The following is a 12,673-nucleotide window of genomic DNA, read 5'->3' on the forward strand; positions in this document are numbered from 1 at the left end:
GCCCGCCACCATCCAGCAGTCTGGGTGACGGAAGTTCAGAACCTGCAGGGCCTGGACAGTTGAGAACTGCTTAGGGTTAGCTTGTGGTGGGAGGACCAGATGGCTTGGCCGTTTAAGATTAGGGCTGGGGGCGTTAGGAAACCTAGAGGAATGTGTGGCAATTTACAGTGGGCTTTGTATATTAAAGAGCGGAAGTGGAGGAGCTTAAAATGATGTTTTACCTTGTGGAAAGTGGACAGGTGAAGCCCTTGGGAATAATAGTTGCGAGCACTTCTTGCAGTGCTTTTTTTGTGTGCCAAAACGATCCTTAAATGCATGGCACATATTAATCCTTACAATCTCCCCACAAGGCAAGTACTGTTATTACCTCCCATTTCACAGGTGAGGAAACAGCACAGAGCGGTCAAGTAACTTGCCCAAGATCACAGAAAGTGATAGTTAGGATTTGAACCATGTTGCCTGGTTCCAGATTCCTCATTCTTAATCTCTATAATGCTAAGAGAGGGAGCCCTTGTTAGTATGGAAATGAGCAGAGCTCGAGATGCCTGAGGCAACAGGGAAAGAAGAAAAATATTCACCGTGTAGCATGGCATTAAAGTCTCACAGTAACTCTGAAGGTACGTACTTACCTTTGTTTTAGAAATAAGAAATAAGTTCAAAACTTTGAGTAACTGGCCTGTGGTCAAACAGCTGACGATAGGGACAAATTTGATTCCATGTCTTCTGATTTCAAATTTTTTTTTTTTTTAAGCTCCCAAGGAGACAAGAAAAGACCCATCTTTCTCTGCTTTACCTCTTGTCCCTTCACACTCGTTTTTAAAGATGTCCGTTGCATCATCCAGTCTTTTCAGTCCTTTTACATGGCTAGCGTGCGCTAGTCTAAATCATTGAGTTAGTTCATCCAGGGCCTTCAAAGCTTTCTCCAGTTGTGAGATGAAAGCCTGTTGTCTCTCCTTAAAGCAATTTCAAGCATCAGTGAGTAAGCGCGGGGGCTGGGTGTTTGGATTATGTATGCAGAAGGCTTCTCAGAACCTGCTGTCATCCATTTGTAAAGGGCCCAGTCTTTTGGCATTTGTCAAAGTTTTGCAGATCCCTCCATACCCTGAGAGTCCTGGATGATCTGAGGATGGCCACTTGCCCATGGGTGATTGGGGATCAAAGAAACCTGACGACCGCCTTCCTGAGCTCTCTGTGGAGGGGCCACCAGGAATTGACGCCTGCCCCTCAGGGTGTGCCTTAGGACGAGAGGGGGAGGCTTGAGGTTTGAGGACTTGCAGGAGAAAAAGGGTGCTACGGCCAATGGGGTCTGTTCTGTGTGCACATGAGTGAAGAAGATGTGCTTGTCTCTTCCTGCTTTCATGTGGAGGATGTGATACAGAGAGGAATGACTAATATGATCCTCAAGTCAAAGAAGGGGTGTTTCTGGTAAAGCAGTAGCCAGCTGGAGATGGAAGATGAAAAATGGGCTTTTAGTGTGCAGGTTCAGTGTAAGAAAGGAATTTCATGAGACGGACCAAGGTGGTCTGATGTCTGTCTGCAGAAGGTAGGTTGAGGGGCAGAGAAGAGGTCTTCCTTGATCTATCAGTCAATAAATACAACAGATTATAGTGAAGAGATATGACTTTACAAGGAAATGATAACTGCAAAATTCAGGGAACTTGTTTTCTTCTGAGAGGCAGAGGGCTCGAGAGGGGAGGAGCACACATATAGATGTGATTGGTGGTGGTCCAGCTGTTGGTGTGGATGGTGGTTTTGTGGGTGTTCGTTGTGTTTCAGAATTTACATATTCTCTTTTATATATGTCAGCTATTACATACAATCTAAGTAAACTCATCAAATGGGCCACACTATTTCTATTTTCTTGTGTAACGGAGAATTGACTATACACATTTTGTCATTATCCCTTTGCTCCCATCAACATACAGATACGCTCTAATTTCTCCCATCATAGTCCCGTGCAGCTCTGCCCCACTGCTCTACTCCTTTACTGCACAGCTCATTAAAAGAGTTGTCTGTACTTGCTGCCTCTAATTTCTCTCAATCCAGTCTCTCTTGATGCTAATTGAATTGAGCTTTCATCCTCATCACTCCATCAAAACTATTCTTGTCAAGATCCCAAATGACATGATGCTAAATTGAAGGTTCTTAGCCTCAACTAACCTGTCAGCAACATTTGACCCTGATGACCAGTCTCTCATCCTTGAAACTCTTGCCTTGGCTTCCAGAACATTACACTCTCTTGCTTTTTCTCCTTCTTTACTGCCTCTTCCTTCTCATCACTTTTGCTAGTTGCTGTGGACTCAAATGTTTTTGTCCCCCTCTCCCAAATTCTTTTTTTTTTTTAATGTTTATGTATTTTTGAGAGAAAGAGGGAGAAACAGAACGTGAGTGGGGGAGGGGCAGAGAGCGAGGGAGACACAGAATCCAAAGCAGACTCCAGGCTCTGAGCTGTCAGCACAGAGCCCCCTCTCCCAAATTCTTATGTTGGAGCCCTAAACCCCAGTGAGATGGTATTTGGTGGTAGGACCTTTGGGAGTTAATTAGGTTTAGATGAGGTCATTAGGGTGGAGTCCCTACGATGTGCTTAGTGTCCTTATGAGAGAGAGACCATTGCTTGCTCTCTGTGACATGTGAGGATACAGCAAGAAGGTGGCTATCTGCAAACCTTGATTGGGGCCTCCCAGGAACCACATCTGCCAGCACTTTGATCTTGGACTTCCAGCCTCTAGAACTGGGAGAAATAAATGTCTGTTGTTTTAAGTCTCCCCAGTCTGTGGTATTTTGTTATGGAAGCCTGGACTCAGACACTGGTTCTTTCTTTTCTCTGTGATACCTTAATGTCAGAGGCTCCCAGGATTTACCCTCATACTTCTTGATCCACATATACTCCCTTTTAATCTCAGCTGATCTCGTGTTTTAGATACTAAATTTATATCTCCAGTCCCAATGTTTCCCCAAACTCCACACTGGAATATCCCACTGTCTACATGATAGCACCAATGGGTGTCCAATAGGCTCCTCAAACTTAACATGTCCCAAACTGCACTCCTGATATCCTTTTCCAAACCCTTTCCCTTCCAGCTCCTCTTCTGCTTTATTGTCACTCCACACTATACTTTTAGATTTTTGTTTTATTAACTGGCCTCTCTTCTTTCACTGGAGTGTATGGATTTTTGTTTTATTCACTGTGTGTTGCTGGGGCCTAGAACAGGGCTGCCCATGTAATGAGCACCATAAATGTTTGTTTGCTGAATAAAATTCTCCTTTTTTTCTTCTCCTTCCACCTTTCTTCCATATCCTTCCTGCTTTGAAGAGGCCCTCCTGAGAAGCGATACATCAGTGCCCATTCAGCTTCACTAGCTCAGTATCTGAAGAGCTAAAGTTATACTTGGCCAAGGAAGGGACAGATCTGGCACCAGGAGTAGGAATCCTGAGCAGACTTAGTTAGTGCCATGATGATCTCAGTTCAGAAAATAAGTTCTGCCTGTTCTGTGTGGCTTCTATTGTGTTTCAATTTCTCAGGTCTGAAGTTTGCCCTCTCATAGGAGGAGATGAGTTATGGCCCTATAAGCTGTGGGCTGCTTGGGTCCTGGTGAAGCTGGGTCTGAGAAACAGCAAGGGTCACACCGTCGCAGCCTGCCCAGTCCCTGCATACGTGGGGCTCAGCTGTGGGTTGTGGTTGTCAGTCTCTTCATGGAGCCAACCCACCCTATGGACACAGTCTCTCTTCATATATGCCTTAGTTTTCTTTTGCTGCATAACAAATTACCACAAATGTAGTACCTAAAAACAACACAAATTTATGAACTCAATGTTTCCAGGACAGGACCCTCTGCTAAGGGTCTCATCAGGCTAAAATATAAGGGCTGGTTGGGGCTCTGAGCTTATATGAAGCTCAGGGTCGTTTTTCATGATCACTGATTATAGGCAGAATTCAATTCCTTGTTGTTACAGGACTGAAGTCCATATTTGCTTGCTCACTGTTGGCCAGGAATCACTCTCAGCTCCTAGAAGCCTCCGTCTGGTCCCAGTGATGTGGTCTTTTCACGGCAGTTCACAACATGGCTGCTTTCTCTTTATCTGTTTTAAAGGCTCACCTGATTAGGTCAGGCTCACCCAGGACAATATCCTTTTTGAGGAACCCAAAGTCAACTAATTAGGGACCTTAATTACATCTGAAAATTCCTTTTTGCCCCATAATGTTAATCATGAATGTTAATCATCACCCTGTCACATCCACAGGTTCCATCCACAATCAAAGGGATGAGATTACACAAGGCATGTACAGCAGGGCCTGGAATCTTGGGGGGCATCTTAGAATTCTGCCTACCACAAATACATCTTTGTGAGAGGGAAAAAAAATCCCCCAAGAGGATCCACCATTTTTCTTCACTTAGAAGGACGGAGACAGACAAGCAGGCTACCTTTGTGGATCTGGATCCTCAGGTCTTCCTACTACATTTGTGTGCAACCTCTCCTTCAGAACTCTAGGGGGATGACACTTCCTATAACTGCTCCCTCCCTGATGAAGAGCTGTTTATTCCACATAAGTGAAAATGTCCACCTAACCAAAGTCTCCTTCTTTCAGGATTTGAGTGATTTTAAAAAATAGAGGACTGTTAACTACGTGTGCGTGGGGGGTGGACAAGGCTCCTCTCCTGCCTTGACACTTGTGGCTCCCGTGGCATCTTTGATTCTCTTCAGGACTGCTCCTAGCCCAGCGGCACCTTTGTATATATTATAAAAGGTAGTTTCTTGTGGTAGACATAGCCCCTGGGGCATATGGACTGGTGAGAGGGTCTGGGGCTGGGCTTCATGACTTCCCCCCTCAGAAAACTGTCTGGTTTTCTTGCCTCTGGCACTTTCTATTTCTATCTCACATTATTCTTCTAAATATGCACATCACCCTGCCCCCCCCCCCCCCCCCCCCCCCCCCCCCCCCCCCCCAAAAAAAAAAAAAAAAGAGTAAGAGAGAGAAAACTTCAGTGCTTGGCTTCTCTATCTTCCTCCGGGAGAACTTCTATCCATAGGAGGTTTAGAAGCCTGTCTCTCTGTGGATGACTCAAATTCACACCTCCAGTCCCAGTCTCCCTCCTCAAGTCAGTCTCTTATCTAAATATCCCAGGCTTCCTTCAAACAAATTCACAGAAGACACATCATCCTTCCCCAAGGCCAGCCCCACACATTTCTACCTCTTCAGTTAGAGATGTCATTCTCCCTGTTATCCAATCTACAAACTGAAATCACCCTCCACCACTCCCTCTACCCCTCCTCATTCAGCCTGCTTCCTCCTCCTTCATAGAGACTGCGACATTGGTCCTTGTCAGTGTCACCGTGCCACACTGGACTAAGCCCTTAGTGTCACCCGTCTGCACTGTATTTCAACAGTTATCTGCCTTCTTTGGTCTCTTTCCTTTCCTCTCCCAGTGGTTCTCAATTGGGGGCAATTTTGTGCCCTCCAAAAGATATCTGTCAATGTTTGAAGATACCTTCAGTTACCACTGCTAGGAGTGCATGCTGGCATCTAGTGGGTAGTGGCCAGGGATGTTGCTAAACACCCTACAGTACACAGAACAGTCCCCAAAAACGATCATCCATCCCCAGATGTCAATAGTGCTGAGATCAAGAAACCTTGCTTAGTGTCTTTTCCTCCAAGCTTCCTGAATGTTATAGCCTGACTTTTCTGTACAAAAAAAAAAAAAAAAAAAAAAAAAAAAAAGCACTTTGTGTACATTACCTCCTGACAGGAAAAAAAAAAAATTCCTTACTTCTTATATATATATATGCTTGTCTTTCTCTGCCTCAGATGCCCTCCCCCTTCATTTTTTTAAATAAGTTTTTTAACATCTATTTATTTTTGAGAGAGAGACAGAGGGTGAGTTGGGGAGAGGCAGAGAGAGAGGGAGACACAGAATCCAAAGCAGGCTCCAGGCTCTGAGCCATCAGCACAGAGCCTAATGTGGAGCTTGAACCCACAGATGGTGAGATCATGACCTGAGCTGAAGTCAGACACTTAACCGACTGAGCCACCCAGGCGCCCCTATCCTCCTCCTTCATTTTTATGCCAAGAAATCTCGTCTTTCTCTTAAGGCTCGTAGCAAGGTGTCTAGCCCGGGTGCTGAGCTAGTCCATTTGTCCCTCTGGACGCACTCTCTGCTCTTCTCTCTCCTTATCTGTGCCCTAGGACTGTGTCTTCTGGCTCCCTTTCCCTCTAGTTTCTGGGTAGGCTTGGCTTATGGGAGGTATCAGCAGGGGATCGCAGGCTGGGTCTTTACTCCCCAATCCCAGCCTTAGTGTCCTGCCCCTCTACAGTCTCAGCTTGCGTGGGGCATCCCCTCTTCCATCGCACCAACTCTTGTGGGGCTCCAGTGACACCAACCTTGCCTTGCCTCAGCCCAAGAGTGGCGATGGCTCGCCACTGTTGCTAGTCCAGGAGTTCACCACTGTGATTAGTTGTCTTAAGTCTCCCCACATCTCAGTCAGTATTTCCTTAGTTAAACTCTCTCTAGTTAAATCCTTTGAGTGTGCCATCTGCTTCCTGCTGGATCCTCAGGGCCTTGGCAGTCACTTGAGGATTCGCCTTTCTCTTGGTTCCCACACAGAACTTATAGTCGGGACTGCTCCCATGTCATTCATTGTATACACCACTTAAACATCTATTTCCCAAACACATTGCAAACTTCTGTGGGTGGAGGCTGTTTAATATATCATGTACAAGCCCTTGGCATAGAGCCATGCTCAATGAACATTTACCAAGGAAAATTGTGATAAAATGTATTGAAAAAAATCACCTGATTTCATGAACAAAGTGTTCTGAATTTAAACTACTTATTTTCTTTCGTACCATTGGTATTTGGGGGTGATTTGACCTCAACTTTTACACAACATTTTAAAACCAACAGAGGCATGGGGTTTAAGACTTGAGAGTGGCTCTTCAGCTGCCTTCCTTCTTGGTTCCTGGTGGCATTCTGTGTGTTTGTGGCTGCTGAATAAGGGACTTGGAGTAAAATCGGGGCTTTCTGTATTGGCTCCCTCCCTTGAAACCAACATTCTCTCCCTTCAGATCTCTTTGATGTGCTCATTCTATTGCTGGTCTGCAGGGACCAAATGTTCTACTTGCTCCCTGAGCCTAAGACTTGGCGCTGCATTGTGCCCAAACATGTGCTTCATAAATGCCTTTTTGTCCCACAATTCACTTCGAGTTTTTATTTAAATATTTAATGATGCAAAAATTGGTGTAAGTGCCTCCTTAGGGAATCTTGGGAAAGTACAGGGATGTAATCAAATGGTTTGCAAATTGTACTTACTTATTTATAACTCTAATTTGAAAAGAAGGACCAGGCTTATTAAAGAGGATGTTCGCATTTCACAGACACCTTACCCTAAGGAATGAGGGATAATCATTCTTAAGAAAAAGGGGAAATGCCAAGTCATTTCTTAGAGTTATTGCTTCTTATCTTTCCTGTGTTGTAATGGTTGTTTGTGTGGGCAATTAAAAAAGCTATTTCTTCTTCTGTCTGCTAAATAGATCTTCATCTGCCTAATTCTTCTGTGGGGTTTCAGTTTGACCGAATGGTTAGTTATTTTCATGCCAAAAATCCACACCCAAGTTCTGTTTCTTTTGTACCAGAAAGATGACAAAGATGAATAGAGAGGAGTGGTAGGCATGCTTGTCCACAGTCCACCTTTATTTCATGGAAGGGCTTGGAAAATATGGGGCTGATATGGGCTGAGCAGGGGCATATTATGACTTTCATAGGCCTTAGGCACTTTTGCCTTCATGGGCAAAAAATATGAAAGCTTATATTGTACAACCATGTTGGCAAATATAAGATAAGGACAAATATGTTATCTATTAAAACGTCGTGGACGTATAAAAGCACTATGGTACTGTGTCTCTTATGCCTAATGAATGTTAGCCCTATAAATGGGCCATGGGAAAAGAAGGTAGCTTGACTCCCCTTTTTCAAGAACTAAAGATACCTAGATGCCAGTCTGTTCTCAACAGTGCCTAAATCGGGAGATTTTGATCACAAATAAGGTGAATGAATCATCTTCCTTTGACAGGCATGGGGTCTTTGGAGGGGTGAGGAGAGGTGAATCATGCAGCTCAGCCACCTCCCAGATATGGGCTGGTTATCTCTTCATCTTGTCCAAGGACGGTGTGACATCTACAAAGGTTAGAGATGGTGTTAACAGTCTCTACTACGGAGGGTCCAGGGCGACTGTCCCATTTCACAGATGGAGAGCCTAAGGCATGATAAGATGAGCTTGAGTGGCCTCTTCACTGTAGCTGATTCAGATTCCAATGCCTTGCTGCTTTCTTGGCAGCCAAAAGAGGAAACACTTAAAATAATTTTTTTCTGACTATAAGAGTCATACTGGTTTATTAAGAAATTTGGCAAATAAAAGAAATCAAGAGAAGATTAAAAAACCAAACTCTTTTAATCCTACCTCTTAGACCAACTACTGCCCACTGCCCCATGAAATTGTATAAATAGGTGAACCAAACCCTTGGGATAGGACTACTCAAGTTGCCAGGAGCCAACCCAGCAGTGCTGGTCATTGCTGCCAATTCTGCCTGGTGTCACCCTCAATTGTAAGATGGCTAGATTTTACTGCACCCCTTACCACCCGCCCCCAAGGCTTATAAGCTACAATGTTAACTAAAGGAGATAGATTATAAAATTTATATATAATATGATCTCAATAATATAGGACCATGCATAAAAAATTGAGCAAGTCAATATAATTATGTCAACAGAGGGACTAGTCCATAGAGGCTCCTGTATGGGTGAGGAACAGCTTTCTGGGGGGATGGCAGCTTTTTAGCACCACATACACTCACCTCACAGGCAATTTCCTGTGCATGGGAAATTTCCTATGCAATTTTCAAGCAGTTTCCTATGAATAACATTGCTGCCATTTCTACTCCCAGAAGAGTTCACTAGGGACAGTGACACCTCCATGCATAAACCCCAAACTTTTAGAGGTAGCTGTCCTCCCTGATGTCCTTTTCCCTGTGCCCATCCATGAAGCAGCAGTTTCAGCAGGCTCCCATTTGTATTCCAAGGCTGGCGATGGGGTTTCCTAGCTATCCTCTTGGGAACATGAATCTATTCTGTACATAAAAGCAAGGATGCAATTAAAGCTATGCATCAGAGAGCAATCAAGGGAACTAACAACTTCGCATTACTGTGAAAAGGATGCCATTGAGTGAGGACGGTTTCTGCGACAGCTTCTCTTACCACAAATGCAGAAGAACGGCTCCTGGTGCCTCTGCAGACCCTCAGAGGCAAAGCCTTCCCAGCAGGCAGGAATCTGGCTCATCCCAGAGAGATGGGGACCTGCAGGCAAAATATTTTGTCTTTCTTGTTGGTCTGGTCCAGTGTCTTATGTTTCCCTTAGTTCTAACCTAGATCCTGCCTGCTGAGCTTTCATCCTGTGTCTGTTTTCCTTGATGAAGACAGAGAACATTGGCCTGTGTGTCCCCATCTGATAATCTTCTAAAGCTTGATGGTGGATTTCCTCTAAAGTGTCTATATCAAGCCCAGAATGTTAGAATGTCATGCTAAGAAACTAAGCTGAAATGATATATCTGATAATTTAATTAAAATATTTGAGTAGCTACTATGTGCCAAACAGAAAAGAAATAGGCAGGGGGACACAGATTGAACCAGAGGTCATTAGCATGTGCTACCTTGGATGCTGTGTTCAAAGGCCCCAAATCTTCTTTAGGTTTTTGAAGTGAGCTTTGAAGGCAGATAGATTTGGGGTGAATCCACTTACTCTTTCTAGGGCAAGCTGCTTACCTACCTGAGTCTCAGTTTTGTTACCTACAAATGGGGATCAAAATCTTATTTCAGAGATTGTAGAATAAATGAAATAATTTAAGCAAAGCACCATTCCTAATAGTGGAAGACACCTTGTAAATGTTGCTCCTTCCTTTAGGTTTTATAATGATTCAGTGATGGGGACATCAGAGACGTTGGGTGTAATAAGAAACTATTTTTTTTTAATGTGAATTTTTATATGTAATGTTGACTTTGCAGATCAGCTATAATTCTAAATTGGCTTCCCACAAACTCAGTTATGACCTGTTATTAACCTGCCAACATTTATTCACCCAACAAATATTTCTTAAGTATCTTTTATGGTGTAGCCAATGTATGTTAGGGAATAGCACCTACCTTTAATATAAGCTTGGTCTAGACATAATCAGGAAGGGAAATCTGCCAGGAATAAAATCCTATATGGAAGGAGTTTCCAGGACAGCGGAAGATGGGCTCAGAGAAACACAGCTGCCATCAGAGACATTTCTCAAATGCTGGCAAAAAAACTCCTAACCAATGCCTGACTGTAGAAGAATCCTGGGAGCCTGGACTTGTCTCTTATTCTTGAATTGCATTTATTCTGGGAACCAAGCAGAGTGCTGTGTCAATCTGCTAAGAGGGAGGCAGAATTATAAATAGGATATGTGCTGGAAATAGGAAATAAGATGAAAGATGGCATTTGGGGCTTTCACGGCTCATCCCCCCACTCCCTTAAGCAGAGGGAGAAAAGCCATCCAGTTCTGCTGGGGGCAAAAAATTCAGGAGCCATCCTTCCAAGAGAAGTGGAAGGGAGAAGAGGAAGTGGAAAGTATGGTGGTGAAAGCAGGGATGGGGAAGAACCCAGTGAGGTGCCAGCAGAGGGGTGGGAAGGTGAGCTGGCCCCCCAGGCAGATGAGATGACATCAAAGAGAAAAACTCAGTGCTAAAACAGAGTGTGAAGATTTTACCCAGCTGGACAGAAACCTGAAATAGCAAGATAGTAATCACACATGGCCAGAGAGAGGGATTAGGTAGGAAAAGAATTAAAAAGCTTAAGCCATAAAGATGGAATTAGGTGGCAAGGTGAATATGACTGTTGGAAAGAAGACCAGGCCTGATCAGTAGCATTCCCAGGTAGCTCCATTTACCCTTCTCCCTCAGCTCTTAAGCTGGATTTCTTCAAAGGCATTAGTGAATCTATAATCCGAGTGGGGAAAGGGTATCCCAGCTATGGTTAAGGGAGACTGGAGTAGAAAAAAGTCTTGGAATTGGAGGCAGTTCTAGTCTTGCTGTTGCCATCAACCAGACATATGGCCTCAAACAATTTACCTGACCTCTGTGAGCTGGGTTTGAATATAGACTCTGCTATGAACTGTTTGATCTTGAATGATTTTCCTCTCTTATAAACTTCCTTTTCTTTTTCCATATAGTGATATATAGTAGATTGTGTCTTAAAGCTGCTGCCATGTATAAAATTGGATGAATACTTAGGGTGGGAGAGAATAGTAACCCTTAATCTATTCTATAATAGGGAACAGCTCTCAAAGACAACATCTAGCTTAGGTGCTAGAAGAATGGATAGCCTTAAGTCCTATTATAGCCAGGGTGTGCCCCCTTTTGATATTACAGACAGTCATGCCTTTTACCATCTTTCTCTTGCACAGATGCCAAGTCTGGATCTGTGCTGCTTGAATCAGGGAGGCCCAGCAATGTTAGACCATACAAGAGAGTTTCTAGCAACTATCCATCCAAGATAAGGTGAGAAGGACGTCTATAGATAACACGAAATGGAGGGTCCTCACAGAGCCATTGAGGGAAACAGTAAAGAAGCACTCTGCCAAGAAGATGAGACATACCTAGTTGTCTTGCAAATAGAAGGTATGGAACTGTAGGTATGGTTCTTTTTCATTGCCCTAAGTGATCTCTTTCTGAGGTCAAAACAAGGATTTGGAGAAGTCATAGGTCAGAGTATACTCAAGTACATTAATATTCAGAAGGGTACTATGAAGTGGTTTTGCCCAAACTCATTAATCAAGAACGGCCACGTGTATATATAGAAACTTGCCTCCTTTAACCTTACAAATTACATTAACAATTCACTTGATAATATGACACACATAATGTGTCCTCCCATTGGTCCATGTGCTCTATTAAGGTTTCATGGGCCCTATAAAGATTATCTACATTATCTATAGGGATTCTCTTGCTTCTGCTCTGCCCTCCTGCCCATCTCACCCCTTCAGTCCCCAAAGGACCTAGTATATAAATCAAATCCTCATTAGAGAGATAAGGTTGAATCTTATCAGCCATTTATTACCTTGTCTGGTAGGGGAATCCTCAAGTAGTTCAAACCTTACAAATTTTCAATAATAGGTATCAGTTTGGGGACTGGCTCTCTCGGTCACTGCCAGGGGACATAAGCCTTGGATGTTGGCCTACAAATCCTGGCCTAGGAGACAGGAGACTCATTATTATATTAAAGATTGTAAAATGTACCCCCCCCCCATCGGGATGAATGTGAGTTTGGGTCAGAAACCATCCTTGTGGGAAACCATTATCAGTAGGCAGAGTGTCCCCTCTGCTACAGGTGTTTGATCATAGTGACAAAGTGTGGTGTTATGGTTAACATGTTGAGTACCATTACCTCTTGGGAGGCAAACCTTCATAAGGATGAAGGTAGAGTCAGACTGAATATTGTTTGGGATTAGAACTTCTTTTGAGTTAGGGTCTTGTTCCTCCACCTGCTATCCTGGATGGGCAGTGTCAGCATGGCCCGGGGGCTTGTCAGAGAAGCAGAATCTCAGGCCTCATGCCAGGCCTACTGGATCAAAATTGCAAGTGACAAGATTCCCAGGTAATTT

The sequence above is a fragment of the Panthera uncia genome, chromosome C2, assembly GCF_023721935.1.
Source record: "Panthera uncia isolate 11264 chromosome C2, Puncia_PCG_1.0, whole genome shotgun sequence".
Taxonomy (NCBI): Eukaryota; Metazoa; Chordata; class Mammalia; order Carnivora; family Felidae; genus Panthera; species Panthera uncia.